This window comes from Eleutherodactylus coqui, chromosome 4, assembly GCF_035609145.1.
Source record: "Eleutherodactylus coqui strain aEleCoq1 chromosome 4, aEleCoq1.hap1, whole genome shotgun sequence".
Taxonomy (NCBI): domain Eukaryota; kingdom Metazoa; phylum Chordata; class Amphibia; order Anura; family Eleutherodactylidae; genus Eleutherodactylus; species Eleutherodactylus coqui.
This window is the reverse complement of record NC_089840.1, coordinates 276,554,203-276,571,505: the sequence shown is the minus strand read 5'-3', so window position 1 is coordinate 276,571,505 and position 17,303 is coordinate 276,554,203. Positions and strand designations below refer to the sequence as shown.

Genomic DNA, 17,303 nt, shown 5'->3' with positions numbered 1-17,303 from the left:
AACCGCTGACCTTTCAATGTAACGCATTATCTATCTTGTACAACGAACGTCATCAGAAAAAATAATAGAATTTTGCCTCTTTGGTCGCCCCGTCTCCAAGAAAAAGAGTAATAAAAAGCAATCAAAAAGTCGTATGTATTCTAAAATGTTACTAAAAGCAACTGCAGGACGTCTCGCACAAAATGAGCTTTGCACAATAATGTCGACGGAAAAATACAAAGGTTATGGCTGCCAGAAGATGGGAAGAGAAAATAACATATAAAAATTAAATATCTTAGAAAAAATAAAAGTAGTACAAAAAACCGATATAAGTTGGCATTATAGTAATCATACTGACCCACAGAGAATAAGATCTTGGCATTTTTGTTGCAGTTTGTACGCCGTAGAAACAAGACGCACTCAAAGATGACCAAATTTCATTTTTTCCCATTTTCCTCCACTTACAATTTTTAAAATGTTTTTCAGTACATTATATGATATATTAAATAATACCACTGAAAACTACGAGTCATCCTGCAAACAGCGAGCCCTCAGACATACATGTCAGGGATAATAATAGAGTCATGAGTTTTCAAAACAGGGAATGAAAAAACAAAAAAGGAAAAAAAGGGCTGCGTCCTTAAGGGGTTAATATGGATTTAAGATAAAGCTGCGATTTGGAGTCTCCATGTGCCGGACTGAAAGTTTTACTCTTCATGTGATTTAAATGTTCCCTTAATTCTTTCAGTAGCGAATAATGAAAACAATGCGAAGATTGTCTTTGGCTGAATAAGGGAATATAGAGCTGAAACCCCGACAACACAGACTCTTCTCTACATGTAGTCTCACCTGGGGGGTCATCTGTAGGGATCCCCTCCTTACACGGCTGATCCCCCCTCACATGTGTCTCTGTAGCATCAATAGGGATCAGATCTTCATCCGGATTCACAAGCTGTGAAATAAATATTGTAAAAGTCATCACACAGTTGGAGAAGTCGTGTGGGAGGTTTTATATGGCCAGAAAAGGTCATTAATTAGTATGAGGAGCCGGAATGACATGACAGCAGTAGTGATCTGGGCCAAATAGCTGCAGGTCTCCTGTATAAATCCAACCTGTTGCTTCTTTATTCCCACCAGAAGTCTCCAGAACCAGAAAATAGTGATAAGATGTGGAGATCTAATGTCTGCAGTCGGCTGTAATCCTGCCATCTCCAGCTTTCTCATTACACAAGTATCAGTCATATAATAAGACTAAGCACAAGACCTTCCCAGCCGTCCTACAGACCAGAGGGGAGATTTCATGAGACCTTCTCTCCATCTACCTGATCATCCTGTGGAAGAAGAGGCCGGGGACATCTCTCCACTGCTGTTCTCTTACTGGATCCACCTGCGGAAAACACAGACAGCCACTGACTTCATTCTCTACATACAAATAATAAAGACCGTGTGGATTTAGTCCTGTCTATTACCTGGTGATGAGGGGGGCTGGTGGTCCTCCATCATGACGTCCTTGTACTGATCCTTGTGTCCTTCTAAATACTCCCACTCCTCCATGGAGAAATAGACAGTGACGTCCTGACACCTTATAGGAACCTGACAACACAATGATACCGTCATCACCCGGACACGTTATACCACCATAGTGTTACTGTTTAATGTCCCAGCATTCCCAGCAGCATCACCTCTCCAGTCAGCAGCTCAATCATCTTGTTGGTAAGTTCTAGGATCTTCTGCTCATTGATCTCCTCCTGTATCAGGGGGTGAGGTGGAGGCCCTGTGGTTGGGCTCAGGAGTCTTCCCCATCCATCAGACACCGGGGCCTGACAGCCATCACTAGAAGTCTTCTTCACCACTGTGTAATCCTATGTATGAGGAGACACATCCATAAATACTCCTGCAGACATTCCCAGAGTCCTTCATGTCTCCAGTAATGTCCAACAATTATTAAGATTCTCCTCACATCTGTGTTCATCATCTCCGTTGTTCTACTGAATCACAGGAGCAGAAGAACAAAATGATCAGAGTTTTGGTTCTGTTAGATGACAGACAATAATGACCCCCAACAACCTCCAATTGCCTTATAGATCTGTTGGGTTTCCATCGTTCTACCAGAGCAACCGGCTCTATTATTTTTCCCGGCATTTATGATGAATCGGCAGTAAATCCTCTGCCGTAGATGTGACCAGAGACTGACATAGATAAGAATGATGGAACGTGACGTCATCCCCAGAATCTCTCACCTCTCCTGTAAGCTGGAAGAGTATCTCTAGGGTGAGGTTGAATATACTCTCCGCCATCTTGTCCCTCTTCCTCTCCATCCTTGTCGGGTCAATCAGGAATATTATCTGATATAGAAGATATCAGCCGAGGATCCTGAATGGAGAGAAGACGAGACAATGTAAGCCACCCCAAATCTCTGGATTATAGGAGATTCATAGACGGCTATAAATAAGGGTGTATTTACACGGGCGATTTTCAGTACGATTTCTGTGTGTTGCGAGATGAACACAAATCACACGTGAAAAGAGCCATTATTTTACATGAGTGATTTTTCTCTAAGAGCTTGAGTTAGAGAGATCGCAGCTAATTTTGGCCCGGTATCGCTCATTATTTTCTATGGAACTGAAAACAAAGTTGCCGCACACTGGCGTGCTGTGTGATGTTTATATGAGGCATTGTGAATGTTTTACTATTAATATCTGAATAACGTGTATATTCACACAGGTGAAAATCTGATGTGCAGGTCGGTGAGTTCAGTTTCGGTCTGAGTTTACTGGATCAGTCTTGCACGCGCCGATGTAAGTGCGGCCTAAGGATACATGCGCACAGACGTTTGCAAAGTTCTGCCCCAGATCCTCGGCACTTGGCCATCCCATCCATGTGCATCCGATGTGCGGGACACCACACAGTGACAGGTACTGTTCTCAGCTGAGATTCGGACAAGAACGGGACATGCTGCTAAATATTTTTTTGCTTGGACTATTCATCTGAATAAACAAACAAGTCTACGTGAATTCCCCCCAATCAGATGTAAGGGTGGTTTTGTTACCCGATTTTTGCATTGATTTTTGATCTGAAAAAGGATAAAAAATTGTCGGTGTGCGTGTACCCTAAGATGATGAACACAAGAACTGGGTAAATAATGGGATTTTTACCGCAGGGTTTGATAACAAAACTAATATACATACATATATATTTATGTCCCTGGAGCGAACATGAACCGGTGAGGCTATGATCGCTCTGATAATACACCGCTATACTTCTGTACTGCAGCGCATCATAGCTTATCCTAGTGATCACAGACCCGGATGCCATTGACTGGCATTTATTTGCCATGGGGACCCATTGGCCCTTCATGTTTGCATGGTTATTCTTCTGTGAGCCTTTTACATGCTGCGATCAACATTGATTGTGTCATGTAAGGGGTTAACTGTGGGCATTGATGTTCTCACTGATCCCTGCTGCTGCAGCAGGAGGCCATCTGGGTGAGAACATCACCCAGTGTGTACATGTAAGCCTCGGAGTAGGAAGGGGTTAACCAGGGGATTTATGACGCTATGAAGATACATGTTATCTGCTATTTCTTCGGGCCGCTGAAGAAGGATCGGGCGGCCAAAACGTGTCCAGCGCTTCCCGCTAAATGCTACAAACAGCACATCCAGCCGGGAGCTGCGAGCCGAGAAGTTCTGGGGGATTTACTGGTTTCAGAAGACGGAAGATTCTGGAGCGACGAGACGGCGGCTGCACCTCCCAAACCCCAGAGCATCAGTGAGCCGGCGGCCACGAGGAACGGGGTAAGACTCCTCCGGAGCGCCGGCAGAAGCTGCTGTCCGTCTGCAGCCGCTCAGCAGAAGGGGCTCCCAGGACTAAAGACCTCATGGGGGATTCTGGGGCCGCAGGAGGCAGAAAAAGGGGCATTTTGTGGGGATTTGGGGAAAGCGCTCGTTCTATCAGTCATGTTACAGGCCTGACAATAGGGGGCGCTGCAGAGGCCTTGTACCATCTCCTATGTACATCCCAGACTCCCCAGAGGAGCGTTACATGGCCGCTAATCTCCTGCACCTCCCCAGTGTCTCCACAAGGGGAAGCTGTGACCCCCACATACCTCCACCTGCAGCCGGACAGGAGCCGTGGGGTTGTTCTGTGCTTACAGGACCTGTGATGATGTCACCGTCATGTGATCAGTGTGTGGGAGGAGACAAGGGGTCACATGACCAGGTCTCTCCGCTCAGTGGATGCAGGACTCTGCTGTGTGAGGATGTATTCAGAGAGTGGGTGGAGCCGAGCCGAGCGTGTAATATACATGTGGGGCACTATATATATATGTATGTGTAATGTACATGGAGGGTGCTCTATATATATATGTGTGTGTGTGTAATATACATGGGGGGTGCTATATATATATATCTGTCTCATGTATATGTTGCAGCTTGTTGTCCTCGGTGAGGTGTGCCTTGTGAATGTGACGTGATAAGCAGCCTTTATATTTTCTCACTGGGGTTATTTTTGCCTTGCTTTTCCTATGGATGCCATTGGGGCATTATCTAACCACTGAAGGAGTCTAAGCCACACTTGCCAGATCGGTAAAGGCAGGAGTTCGTTGCTTTCAGAGAATCCTCCAAGTTGTACTACACATCGCACCCCATCTCCTCGGCTGATGAGTCTCAGAGTGTGGGGGATGTTATCTCTAGGCTGCAGGGAGACCCTCAGGTCCGGGCCTTCTCATTGCCACCCACTTCTGAGGCTTTATCATCTGTGAAGAATTTTCTTGCTGCCTTGGGGTTGATCCTGATGACCCGATAGGAGATCTCTGGCTGAGAGTAAAATTTGCTACAGGGTAAGTCATCCATTGAGGATTTTTGCCCTGAATATTGTCGGTGGCCAAACGAGACTTAATGGAATGACCCAGCGCTACGGAGCCAATTTCGTTTTGCATTATGTGATTAGGTTAAAGTTCTGCTGGTTTCATATCCCACCTCTAGAAGTCTGGATGAAGCTATGTCATTAGCCATACGGATTGGTCGACAAGTAAGAGAGCGGACTGGTGAACTATTTTTGGCCCCATCAGGGGTGTCCGCTGGTTTAGAAGAACCTATGCAATTGGTGGAGCTGAGAGAAGGTGGAAATGAGGGGTCAGAGGTCGCTTCTTCTGCTGCCAAACTGGACATTTTATTCAGGTGTGTCCTCTCCAGGGATCTCAGTCAGGAAACGATTTGGCCTAGGGGTTAAGGGGAAGTTTCCTCTAGGCCCACAAATTTCCTGGGTGTTATTCTCCCTGCTGGTCCTTTTTGCTAAGACCCTCCTTAGTAGGCCTAATTTTCCTGTGCCTTTTTTTTTGGGGGGGGGGGGGGGGATGATCAATTCAGCAAGGTGTGTAATTTTATTGGTTTGCCTGGTCTTCCAAATGCAAAAACTTTGGCTAAATTGTTCATAGCTAGAGATGAGCAAGCATGCTTGTTTGAGCATTAACATACTCGAAATACTCGTTACTCGAGCCGAACACCACGCGGTACTCGGGTGCTCGAGAAAATTTTGTCACCCCCCCAACTATTTGTAAGGAAGCCGCGGCTGTTGGCTCCATTGAAAACATTGGTCTGCCGGCATCCCTGAATTGTTTTCCATGGAAGGGCTTTACATATAAGCAATCATTGTAGCGTAAAATAAGAACAAAAAATTTACCCTCCACTGCCGTGTCCCCCGCGGGGATGAAGAACACATCTGCCACATGCGGCAGATGTTTCCTTCATCCCCGCTAGTAAAAAGAATTCCCTACTGCTACATCTGTGAGAGATGCAGCAGAGGAATTCTTCAATTCCCTACCGCAGCTGTCACACATGTCAGCTGTAGTAGAGCTTTAAACATAAGCACTTTCCTGAAAAACCAATTAAAGTACAGTAAAAAACAAAAAAAATACATACTCACCTCCGTTCAGCTGCTGGGGCTCAGCCGTGTCTTCTTTGCGCTGCCCCTGGCTCTGCAGTCCTGATCTATCAGCAGGGGCGGATTTAAAATCCCCGCCTGCTGAAAGAGCTGATTGTGATTGGCTGATGTAGCAGTAGGGAATTATTTTTACTAGCAGGGATGAAGGAAACCTTTGCCGCAAGCGACAGATGTGTTCTTCATCCCCGTGGGGGACACGACAGCGGCGGAGGGTACGTTTTTTGTTTTTTCTTTACACTAAAATGATTGTTTTTCAGGGAAGGGCTTATATGTAAAGCCCTTCCATGAAAAACAGTTCAAGGGTGCCAGCAGACCATTGTTTTCTAAATGGTTTCCGAATGTGTTACACACTTTTAATGCCTTCTAAAGGTGTTTTGCAGCAGCTCCTATTCTTATACAGCTGGATTCGTCCAAACCTTTTGTGGTGTAGGTAGACGCCTCGGAGGTCGGGGTGGGAGCAGATCTGTCTCAGGGCACTAGTGAGTTGAAAACTCTTGGCCCTTATGCTTTTTCTTTTAGAAAGTTTCCTCCACCGAACAAAATTATGACATAGGTTACAGAGAGCTGTTGGCTATTAAACACTCACGGACTGATGACATATCCTTGAAGGGACTCCGTGTAAGGTGACATTTTTTATGGATGACAAAAATCTGATATATTTGGCTAAGAAACAAGGCAGGTGCGGTAGTCGTTATTCTTTTCTCGTTTTGACTTTGTGATCACATAGAGCCCTCTAGGAATTTTGTCCCAGTCAACTCTGACAAACCCCTGGCAAGTATTCTGTCCGAAGGAGTGGTACTTTGGTTTCACTACATCTGAGGCTTCAAGTACTCTCTGAAATTCATAGTTTCGTTCTGGCAGGGCATCCAGGGATTAATAATATTCAAAGGTTGGTAACTAGAATCTTTTCGTGGCCATCTTTAACACCATTTATGTTTCCACTTGTAAAGTTTGTGCTGGAGCCAAATCGGCTTGGAGTCTCCCTGCCGGGAAGTTGCTGCACCTCCCTGTTTCTGAAAAACTTTGGTCCCATCTGTCCATGTATTTCATCACTGACTTTCCTTCTGATGAGAAAAAGCTGTTATTTGGGGGGTGGTTGATCGATTCAGCAAGGTGTGTGATTTTATTGCTCTGCCTAGTCTTCCTGGCTAAATTGTTCATAGCTCACGTTAGGTTACACAGGGTGCCATCTAATATGGTCTCCAACCAGGATGTGCAGCCTGTATCTAGGTTCTGGTTCTTTGTGTGTCGCCGGTTGTAGTACAGCTGTCCTTGTCTTCTGCTTAACATTCAGAAACAAATGGTCAGATGGAACGGTGTAACCAGAGTCTTGTAGAGGTACCTGCGGTATTTTGGTAATGATAAATAAGGAGGGCTGATTGGGGTATTTACCTCTATCAGAATTTGCTTTGAAGAACAGATCATAATATCCTATTTTATCATAGCATAATAATCAGTCGGAGGGGGTTAATTATCAAGTGGAAGATTGCGTCAATTGTCTAATAAAAGCATGAAGCTTAAGCAACCATCTTCCAAACTTCCAAAATAAAGGAAAGCATTAATCATTAATGTGTCATTCAGGTTGGAGTTTACCAGCGCGTTAAAAATGACTGACGTGTTCCACAAATCTTTATTTAGGAAGTCTGTTAATCCGGTGCATGGGTCATCTCCTTCTCCAGTGATGGTCAATGAGAATTTTCAATTCAAGATACGCAGGATCGTCAAATCTTGTCGAGCCAGGAAATCATTACAGTATTGGCAAAGGTACAGTCCAAAGGAGAGGACACGGGTTCCAGCCGCTGATGTCAAAGTGGATCAGTTAGGAAAAACTTTCAGACAGAATCCTGGTCTTGAGGCCCCCCCTTGGAGGGTAGGTACTGTCACAGCTTGTCGGTCATGACGGTGTTGTGGTTCGTTAACCACGGTCCAGAGACAGACTGGTCGCTCTGCTCCTATACAGGTTGCTAGTTTCTGTACTTTGTGCAGGGGTTGACTGCTACTATCTGCATCCATATACTTGCATTTGGTATCTCCCTTAGATACCCCCATCTGTGAGAGATGTTTCATTTGGTAGACCAGAAAAGAAACCCCGCCTATCAGTAGGTAGGAAAAGGCTTATTATCCAAAAGGCTTATTATCCAAAACCCAGAGATCTCACACAATCTATCCCTATCTAAACAAACACAGGCACAGAACCTCTAAAGGAAATAAATTCCTGCCTGTTTCCAGAGAATTGGTCAGGTAGATCACGTTTAGGCTCCTTTCCCAGAGCTGCCAAAATCAGATGCCGCTGTTTAAGCTCAGCGACATCAATGGTCAGCGCCCTTAGCTCACAAAACCTCAATGGGATCCATCTCAAATGTAAACATGAATCCCACTGAGTAAGTATGCGCTGTTGAATATGTCTTGTCCACCCAGTAACCTGCAGATCTCACGCAAATGCACACAAAGTGTTTCAAAACATGGGAACTCTATTCCTATCTAAACAAACACAGGGGCGGGACCTGCCTAAATGCAGGCAATTTGTCCTGACAAGGACGTACTTGAGCTTGTACCTCGGCCCTTAGTTAACCCTACATGGGACAGGGGAATAACATAAGAAACAATATAGAAAACAAAACAATCGCAGACTTAGCTTTGAGATGCAGCAGGCAAATAAGATATCCAGGACCAATCTCTGACTGTGACCACAGTCAGAGGTAGACTGAAGATTCAACAGCAATTTAGCTCAGCATCAAGCCAAACTAAATAGCTCTGACAATTACCCACACCTGCAAAACCTGCACAGTACATGGGTAGGTATCAGTTCGCAGTATAGAGAACCAGTGGCTAGCGTAGTCAGGGAAGCCAGAGGTTGGTGGAAGAGCTTGACTACTGGCTAGGAGCATAATAATCTTGCTAGATGAATGCCCAGCTAGGTTATATATGGTGGACAAACAGGTGCTGGGTTAGGAGTAGCAAGGAATTGGAACAGATTTAGCAGGGGAGTTGTTAAACAAGCTGATTGCTTAATGGGCAGAGCAATCACCTGGAGTGCAGAAGGACCAAGGTTCAAGTCCCGGACATCTGGTATCTACGGTGAACCTCATCTGTGAGCCAGGGAGCACGATTCCACAAGTCTTTGTCCTGGCCATACGCCTTCCATTGCTATTTGTTCTGGAGTCCAGGGTTCTGTCCACCAGAAACTTCTCTTCACCCTGGACCTTCACGGGTGGAGGTGGTGGCTGGCTTCTTACAGGAAAGGTGTTGCCATAAAACGGTTTGAGCAGTGACACATGGAATACTGGATGAATCTTTAGCCTTCAGCAAGTTTCAAGTGAAAGGCAACAGGGCCAAATTTGGTAGCAATCTGAAAAGGGCCAATAAACTTTTGACCCCATTAGGGGGAGGGCAAATTAATTTTTGCATATTTGTAGACAGCCAAACCTTTTCACCCACCTTGAAGGTTGGAGAGAGTTTTGCGATGTCTGTCCACTGCCTTCTCGTAGAGTTCCGGGGCTTCTTGTAGAATTTATTTTAGCTTTTACTGAGTTTCCCATAATTAACCCCTTAGTGACCAAGCCTGTTTGCGCCTTAATGACCAGGCCAAATTTTGCAAATCTGACGTGTCACTTTAACATGGAAAAACACCAGAAAGGTTTTGCATATCCAAGCGATTCTGACAGTGTTTTATCGCCACATGTTGTACTTCATTTAGGAAAAAAAAAAGGACCGATAGAATTTGTGTTTATTTATTAAAAGCGCCAAAATTGGAAAAAGTTTGAAAAAATCGTCATTTTTTCACATTTCCAACTGCAATATCTCAAATATGTGCAAACATAATATAGAAATTTTTGCTAAGATATATATTTCCATCCGTTTACTTTATTTTGGGTGCACAATGGAAAAACTTTTGGTTTTTTTTAACCATTTAGGAGACGTACAAATTTAACATTACTTTTCAGCATTTTGAGGAACACTTTGTTTTCCTACACCAAGCCAAGATTGGAAAGGCTCACAGGAGTCAAAATGATAGATACCCCCACAAGTGACGCCATTTTAAAAAGTACAACCCTTAATGTATTCACTGAGGGATGTCATGAGTATTTTAACCCCACAGTTTTTTTTCTGGAGTCAATGCAATTTAGAAGAGAAAAACAAAAATTTCATATTTTTGCAAATATGTCATTTTAAAGACAGGACTTTTTTCTATAGTACACATGAAAATGAGGATTTGCACCCCAGAATGGATACCCCTGTTTGTCCCGTGCTCAGAAACATACCCATTGTGGCCCTACTATTACGTCTGTATGCACAATGGGGCCCAAAATGAAAGGAGCAACTGGTAGCTTTTGAAACAGAAATTTTGCTTGAATGAGATTTAAGCCCTATTGCACACTTGTAGAGCCTTTGAGTGACCAAAACGATGGAGAAGTGACCCCATTTTGAAAAGTAGACCCCTTAACGAATTTATCTAGGGGTACGATGTCTTTTTTGACTGCACGGTTTTTGAATGAATCTAAGCCAAGCAGAAGGAAAAAATTACGATTTTCATTTTTTTGGTACTTCTGTCATTTTAAAAGCCGTTTTATTTGTACAGCACATATATGAATGAAGACTTGCACCCTAAAATGGATACTCCTGTTTGTCCTTTGGTCAGAAACATACCCATTGTGGCCCTAATCTTACGTCTGTATGCACAACGGGGCCCAAAATGAAAAGAGCAACCGGTGGCTTTCGGAACAGAAATTTTTCTTGAAGGAGATTTAGGCCCTATTGTACACTTGTAGAGCCCTTGTGACCAAAACGATGGAGAACCTCCACAAGTGACCCCATTTTGAAAACTAGACCCCTTAATGAATTTATGTAGGGGTGCGATTTCTTTTTTGACTTCACGGCTTTTGAATGAATCTAAGCCAAGCAGAAGAAAAAAATTACGATTTTCATTTTTTTGGTAATTCTGTCATTTTAAAAGCAGTTTTTTTTCTACAGCACATATATGAATTAAGACTTGCACCCCAAAATGGATACCTCTGTTTGACCTTTGCTCAGAAACATACCCATTGTGGCCCTAATCTTACGTCTGTATGCACAATGGGGCCCAAAATTAAAAGAGCAACCGTTGGCTTTTGGAACAGAAATTTTGCTTGAAGGAGATTTAGGCTCTATTGTACACTTATAGAGCCCTTGAGTGACCAAAACAACGGAGAACCCTCCCAAGTGACCACATTTTGAAAACTAGACCCCTTAACGAATTTATCTAGAGGTACAATCTCTTTTTTGACTTCACGGTTTTTGAATGAATCTAAGCCAAGCAGAAGAAAATAATTACGATTTTCATTTTTTTTGGTAATTCTGTCATTTTAAAAGCAGTTTTTTTTGTACAGTACATATATGAATTAAGACTTGCACACCAAAATGGATACCCCTGTTTGTCCTCTGTTCAGAAACATACCCATTGTAGCCCCAATCTTCTTAGAGGGCGCATTGCTAGGCCTATAGTGTATGGAGCACCCGTTTGATTTTAGGGCGCAACTGAATAATTTACAGGCCTCATTGCACACTAGTAGAGACAATAAACTGCCAAAATAATAAAATGCCCCTCACAAGTGACCCAATATTGACATCAAGACCCCTTAGCTAATTTATCTAGGGGTGTACTGGGCATTCTGACACTACATTTTTATTTTTTTTAATAATTATAATGCGAGTGAAATATAAATGTGATTTCATTTTTTTCACCAAATTTGTCACTTTTAGGACTGTTTTCTTTGTTTCAAGCAGGAAAAACTGGGGAGACGGACTAATGAAAGTAAAATTGATTCCCTAAAAAGACACCCCCCTCCTCACACCCCCTTTTGGCGTTTCTTATATGTGAAATAAAATTAATAATGTAAAACTGTATGATAAATTTCAAAGCAGGGGTCATTACAAGGGACTGTGTGGGATGGGCACATGGGGCAATAAAAATGCGTATCTCTCCTCCTCCCTTGCTAAGTGTAGACGCAACACTTTTTTGGGGGGTATTTTTTGCCCGCAGTCTCAGGGATGGGATTCATAAAATGGCGCTCTGTGAGCCTTCGCACCTCCTCGGATTGCAATGCATCCTTAGGTGTGGTGGTCTCAAATAAAAGATTCTCTATGAGCTCCTCCTGAAACTGTAGGAAGCTCAGCATGCCCCCGGGCGATTTAAAAATTACGTGCGCGTTATACTTAGCGATCTGTATCAGGTAGATCACTACCTTCTTATACCAAGCTCGCGTTTTACGTTTCACAAGGTAGGGCTGTAGAGCTTGGTCTGACAGATCGACGCCCCATGAATTTATTATATTCTGTGACGCAGACCAGTTTAATTTTCTCCGCTGCAGCCCCCCTCTCCCTAACAGTACGGAGGTGTCTGCGTGCACAGTGGACAGCATAAAAACGTCCTTTCTGTCACGCCATTTTACTGCCAGCAAGGGGACATAGGCCAGTGCGTAAGACGCTCCTTTGTCTACATGCCTGGAAACAAGGGGTTGTCGGAACCCTAACCTATTTTTGCGGATAGTTCCACAGGCCCCTGTACCTGCGGCGTGTAACGCTCTAAAAAGCAGGATGCTCGTATAATAGTTGTCAGTATATATGTGGTACCCTTTATTTAAAAAGAGCCCACGAACTCCCACACAATTTTCCCGTTGACGCCACTGTCTTCAGGACAGTTGGGGGGATTTAATTGTCGATCCCTGCCCTCATAAATAAAAAAATCGCAAGTATAACCTGTTGCGCTCTCACAGATTTTATAAAGCTTGATGCCATATCTTGCGCGTTTTGAGGTAATAAACTGGCGAAAAGATAAACGGCCTTTAAAACTCATCAGTGACTCATCCACCGCCAGATTTTTTTGGGGGGGTATAAATGTTTTTAAAGGCATCTCTTAATAGCGATATAAGGGGCCTTAATTTGCCCAGTCTATCATACGCCGGGTCACTTCTCGGAGGGATTTGGGCATTATTGGCGAAATGTAAAAAACGCAGAATATTTTCATATCTGCATCGGGGCATTATTGAAGCAAATACGGGCATCGCGTGATTGGCGCTCATGGACCAATAGGACCGTACTGATGACTTTTTTACGAGTCCCATTAGCAGAACAAGTCCTAAAAATTTTTTTAGCTCAGGGACATCTATAAACCGACGTGGGGTGCGCGGTCACGTATTGTCCAGCGTACGTATTTGTCTGCTGGACAATTAACTCCAGGACACCATCGGTAATAAAACTAATTTTAAAAATTAAATGGTGTAAACTTTGCGACGTCCAGATTGACGCCTGGAGCCGCTTAAAATTCTGGGATGCGGGGCGCAAATAAACTTGCAGAACTCCACGCAGTGGCGGGCGCCACATAACTTGGCCCCGCTGCCCCAACAACTTCCTCTACCTCCATAGCGCTAGAGGTAGAGTCGTCACTCTCAAAAAAAAACTCCTCCTCCGACTCACTGGTAGCATCGCTACCGGAGCTTGAAGCAAAGAGCAGCGCGTACGCTTGCTCAGCGGTGTAGCGCCTACGCTCCATTTTATTTAAAAATTTTTTAATGGGGGTAGACAAAAAAAATAGCCCCCAAAAAAGTGGACAGGGATAAAATGGGGTAATTGGGGTATGAGGGAAGGTGAAGGCGGGTAATAACGTTTTTTTTTTCTTTTTTTAACTCACTATATGGCGCACGATTTTTCTCAGCTATCTCTCTCCTGTCACAAATCACTCTGAGTGACAGGGGAGAGATACGCCAGACTAATCGTGTGCCATATTTACTAAACAAATGACATGGATGGCTGTGATAGGTTTATCACAGCCACCCATGTCAGCAGGGACCAATCACTTTGGTCCCTGCATGTTACTAAGCCAAATGCCACTTTGGCTTTGGCTTCTACTGCGCATGTGCCGCCATTTTGTTCGGCGCATGTGCAGTAGAGGGTAATGCCCTGTGTTTTGGGGGGGCTTTGGGGGACCTTAGGGGAGCATTTTCATCTCCCCTCATGCATCCGATCTATGAGGGGAGATGAAACTTCAACTTTTTAGCAACTTTTTTGTGATCGCCGGTATCCGTTGGATACCGGCGATCACGTGCCCCGGGACCGCACTACGCGGTGACATCTCCTGTCTCCCGGCTACTGAAGGTAGCCGGGAGACAGGGGATTTTTAAATTTCCCGGTGCTTCTGCACATGCGCCGTCATTTTCCCCTTGGCGCGCATGTGCAGAAGCCCGTGGCGGCTCCAGATCGCCGGGGACATCGTGGAGGACGGGGGTGAGTATTTTCAGCTGCCCTCATGGATCCGATCCATGAGGGCAGCTGAAACATTTACTTTTTTAAAACTTAACGCTTTTTCGTGATCGCCGGTATCCAATGGATACCGGCAATCACAGGCCCGGGGACCGCTCACCAGGGTCCCCGGTGGCATCTCCTGTCTCCCGGCTACCTTCAGTAGTATACGTGTATAGGTTTTTATTGTCAATTGTAGACAAAGTTTGTTGAATCCCTGGGCATAGGACCAGGCAGGACGTTCACAAAGGTTTTGTAAAGGGTTATTAAAGCTTATTGAATTTTCAGGTATTTAGAAATGGGACCATCACTGGAAGTTTCACCGGAGCTGTCCCTTTGCCCAAAATTAGATGTTCCTCCTTCCTTTCCTTTCCTAAAGCAACAGGCTGCTTCATGGGAAGTCCCATTACTGTGGGAACATATGTGCTTAAATTTACAGTTCCCAGCAAATGCATTAGACTTTGTTGAATTGTCCTGTTTTTTGTCCTGCTGACCAAGCAGACTGCCCAGAAGCATGGGAACTACTGGACAAGCCAGATGACCCAGCTACCCCTTGAAAGACATCTGCCACTACTTGACTCTGTGAGCAGGGGGCGCTCTCCATACTTAGCGAAGGAACTAAAAGGGTTGTCCAAGCTGAAATCCGAGAAGGGTCACCCAAAAAATGAAACCTGGTTCCTCTATCATAATGAACATCCTCCCCACCCCTCCTAACACCTGACCTGGATGCTTCCCCCTGCACCTCTGACCTTTTTCTACTCCTGCTAACTCAGTTTGATTGTCAAAATTACATGCACACAACATTGATGATCTCCAAGGAAATTATATTTTTGAAAACCAGAAAGTGTCCCAACTAGTTCCACAAAGTCCGGGAACCTTACAGTTCTCTCCTCACTATTTCTACACATAACACCTACCAGTTCCCTCTCATCTCCAGAGGTCTGAGGTGATAGCTTACCATTTATAGAACACAAGCATGTAAGGTTTTACACATTTATTAGTGATTGGTAACACGTTTTTAGACTTCAACACAATTCTAATTGTCAAAAGCAAAAAATACCCATAAGTATTGCCTTTGGGAATTATAATTGTGTTTGTCTGACCCGGAGTGTTATTAGGGCAATTTCATAATATATTCCTACTTCTTAGACTATGTTATATATATTAATGGGAAATATTCTCTATACATGGTTGGTATACACTATAGATGTGTCATCTGGGTTCTAGGTGATTTTTAGATAACAGACATTAGTTGGCGGCTGTATAGATTTCTTGATCATCTTGTTATACATGTGACTTCGCTTTCACTTTTAATCTTGGATTTTTTTTCTTGTACTATTTTATCAGTTGAAAAAAAAGGAAAATGTCTTCTCTCCTGATAAGTTATTTGATGTTTAACAAGATGAGATTTGTGAGCGCTGCATTTGCAAAACTCATTAACATAGTTTTCTTATGTGAGTTTTTCGATAGTCAAAAGGATTTGACTTCCAAGTAAAATATTCCCCACCTTCAGGATGTGAAAATGGTTTCTCTCCTGAGTGACTTCTCTGATGTCCAAGAAGACTTGATTCAGCTGTAAACATTTTCAACATTGTCCAGACATTTATAGTTTCTCCCCTGGGGGTGGCGAAGGGGTGACTTGGCTGATGGCAGAGAAGGACACTTTCCTGTTAACCTGGAAATCTACAGCCTTAATAGGCATCCTTATGGCACCAACCTGGCAAGATTGAAGGTCGGAAGCAACCCTTAACACAGAGGGCAACAGAGGACGGCGGCTCTGGATCCATAGCTCACTTCTTTGGAGCTGGTCCCAGACAGAGCAGTCAGATCCCTGCACCCAAGATGGCTGCTCACAGCGCTGCAGGTGCAGCACAGCAGAATGTGATGACTGCCACAGCGTCTCCAGGACAGAGAGAGCTAACAGGTACATCTGAACATCCCCTTCTGGAGGAGGCAGGCAGGAGCCCGGGGTATTATTGTATCTTCACGCAACTGGAAGCTAGGGGTGTGACAGGGCTTAGATGGTGGGATGGCCCTGTCACACCCCTAGCTCCTGAATGGCTCGTTGTCAGTGTGCAGTCCTGTGCCCCCCCCCCCAGCTATCTTACTCACCGTACCGCTGCAGCTGTAAATATTGTGGGCCGCAATGTAGTGGGTCCCTCCGCTGAAGTGACCCTGGCCACCGCCGGTACTCCACTCATGCCACTCTAGCCACCTCCGCTGTTCCGCTGGGCTGTTCTGGTCAACCGACTGTGGCCGATTCTCCGCTCGTTGGACTCTGGCCGCTGCCGCTGCAGCGCTCATCCTCTGCCTAGAACTGCTGCTCTGCTCATTACTCACCACCCTGCTACTGCTGCAAAGAGTGTGGGCCGCGATGTAGTGGGTCCCTCCGCTGAAGTGACTCTGGTCCCAGCCACTACTCTGCTCATGGCATTCTGTCCATTGGACTGTGACCACCGCTGCTGCTGTGCTGATCCTCGACACTGCTGCTCAACTGGTAGTGTTGCCGCTGCCACTGCTGCATTCATCTTGTGCCCACTGGCGCTGCTCTGCTCATCTGATTGTTACTGCTGACGCTGCTTCGCTCAGTCAATGCTATTGCTCCTGTCACTCATCAGGCCAGCTTTGCTGCAAAAGCCGTCCGCCACTGTGACTGTTTTCTCCCCAGCGGCTCACATACCATGGCAGCGCTCATCAGTGCTGGGGGGATGGGGACACAGACTCCAGGGTTGAGGGTGACAGATCAGTGCTGGGGGGACAGGAACACAGACTCTGGGGCTGTGGGTGACAGTGCAGAAGGCTGAGCACACAAAGCAGCAGGGACCCCACATTGTTAGAGTCTCTGCAGATTGCAATTGACTGCCAATCGGAAGCTAGGGGCTTGTCTGGGGGTGTTAACTCCTGTTAACCCAGCTCAACCCCTAGCTTCTGGAGGCGTCAATATACAACAATACTGGAGACCAGGACCTCCACAAGTGTGGGGCTTATCACACTCAGCCCATGGGGAGATGTCTGCAGGGACAGACACAGCACAGCAGGGGGAGGCAGAGATAATAACTCTGCAGGCATGCAGAGGCTTCTTCCCTGTAGCTGAAAGCACCAGGAGCCAA

General features: G+C 45.0%; 1 pseudogene; it reads right to left on the bottom strand.

Moving 5' to 3' along the window:
• LOC136626714 (zinc finger protein 850-like) overlaps positions 1-17,303 on the bottom strand; it is a 74,802-nt pseudogene that overhangs the window by 10,860 nt on the left and 46,639 nt on the right.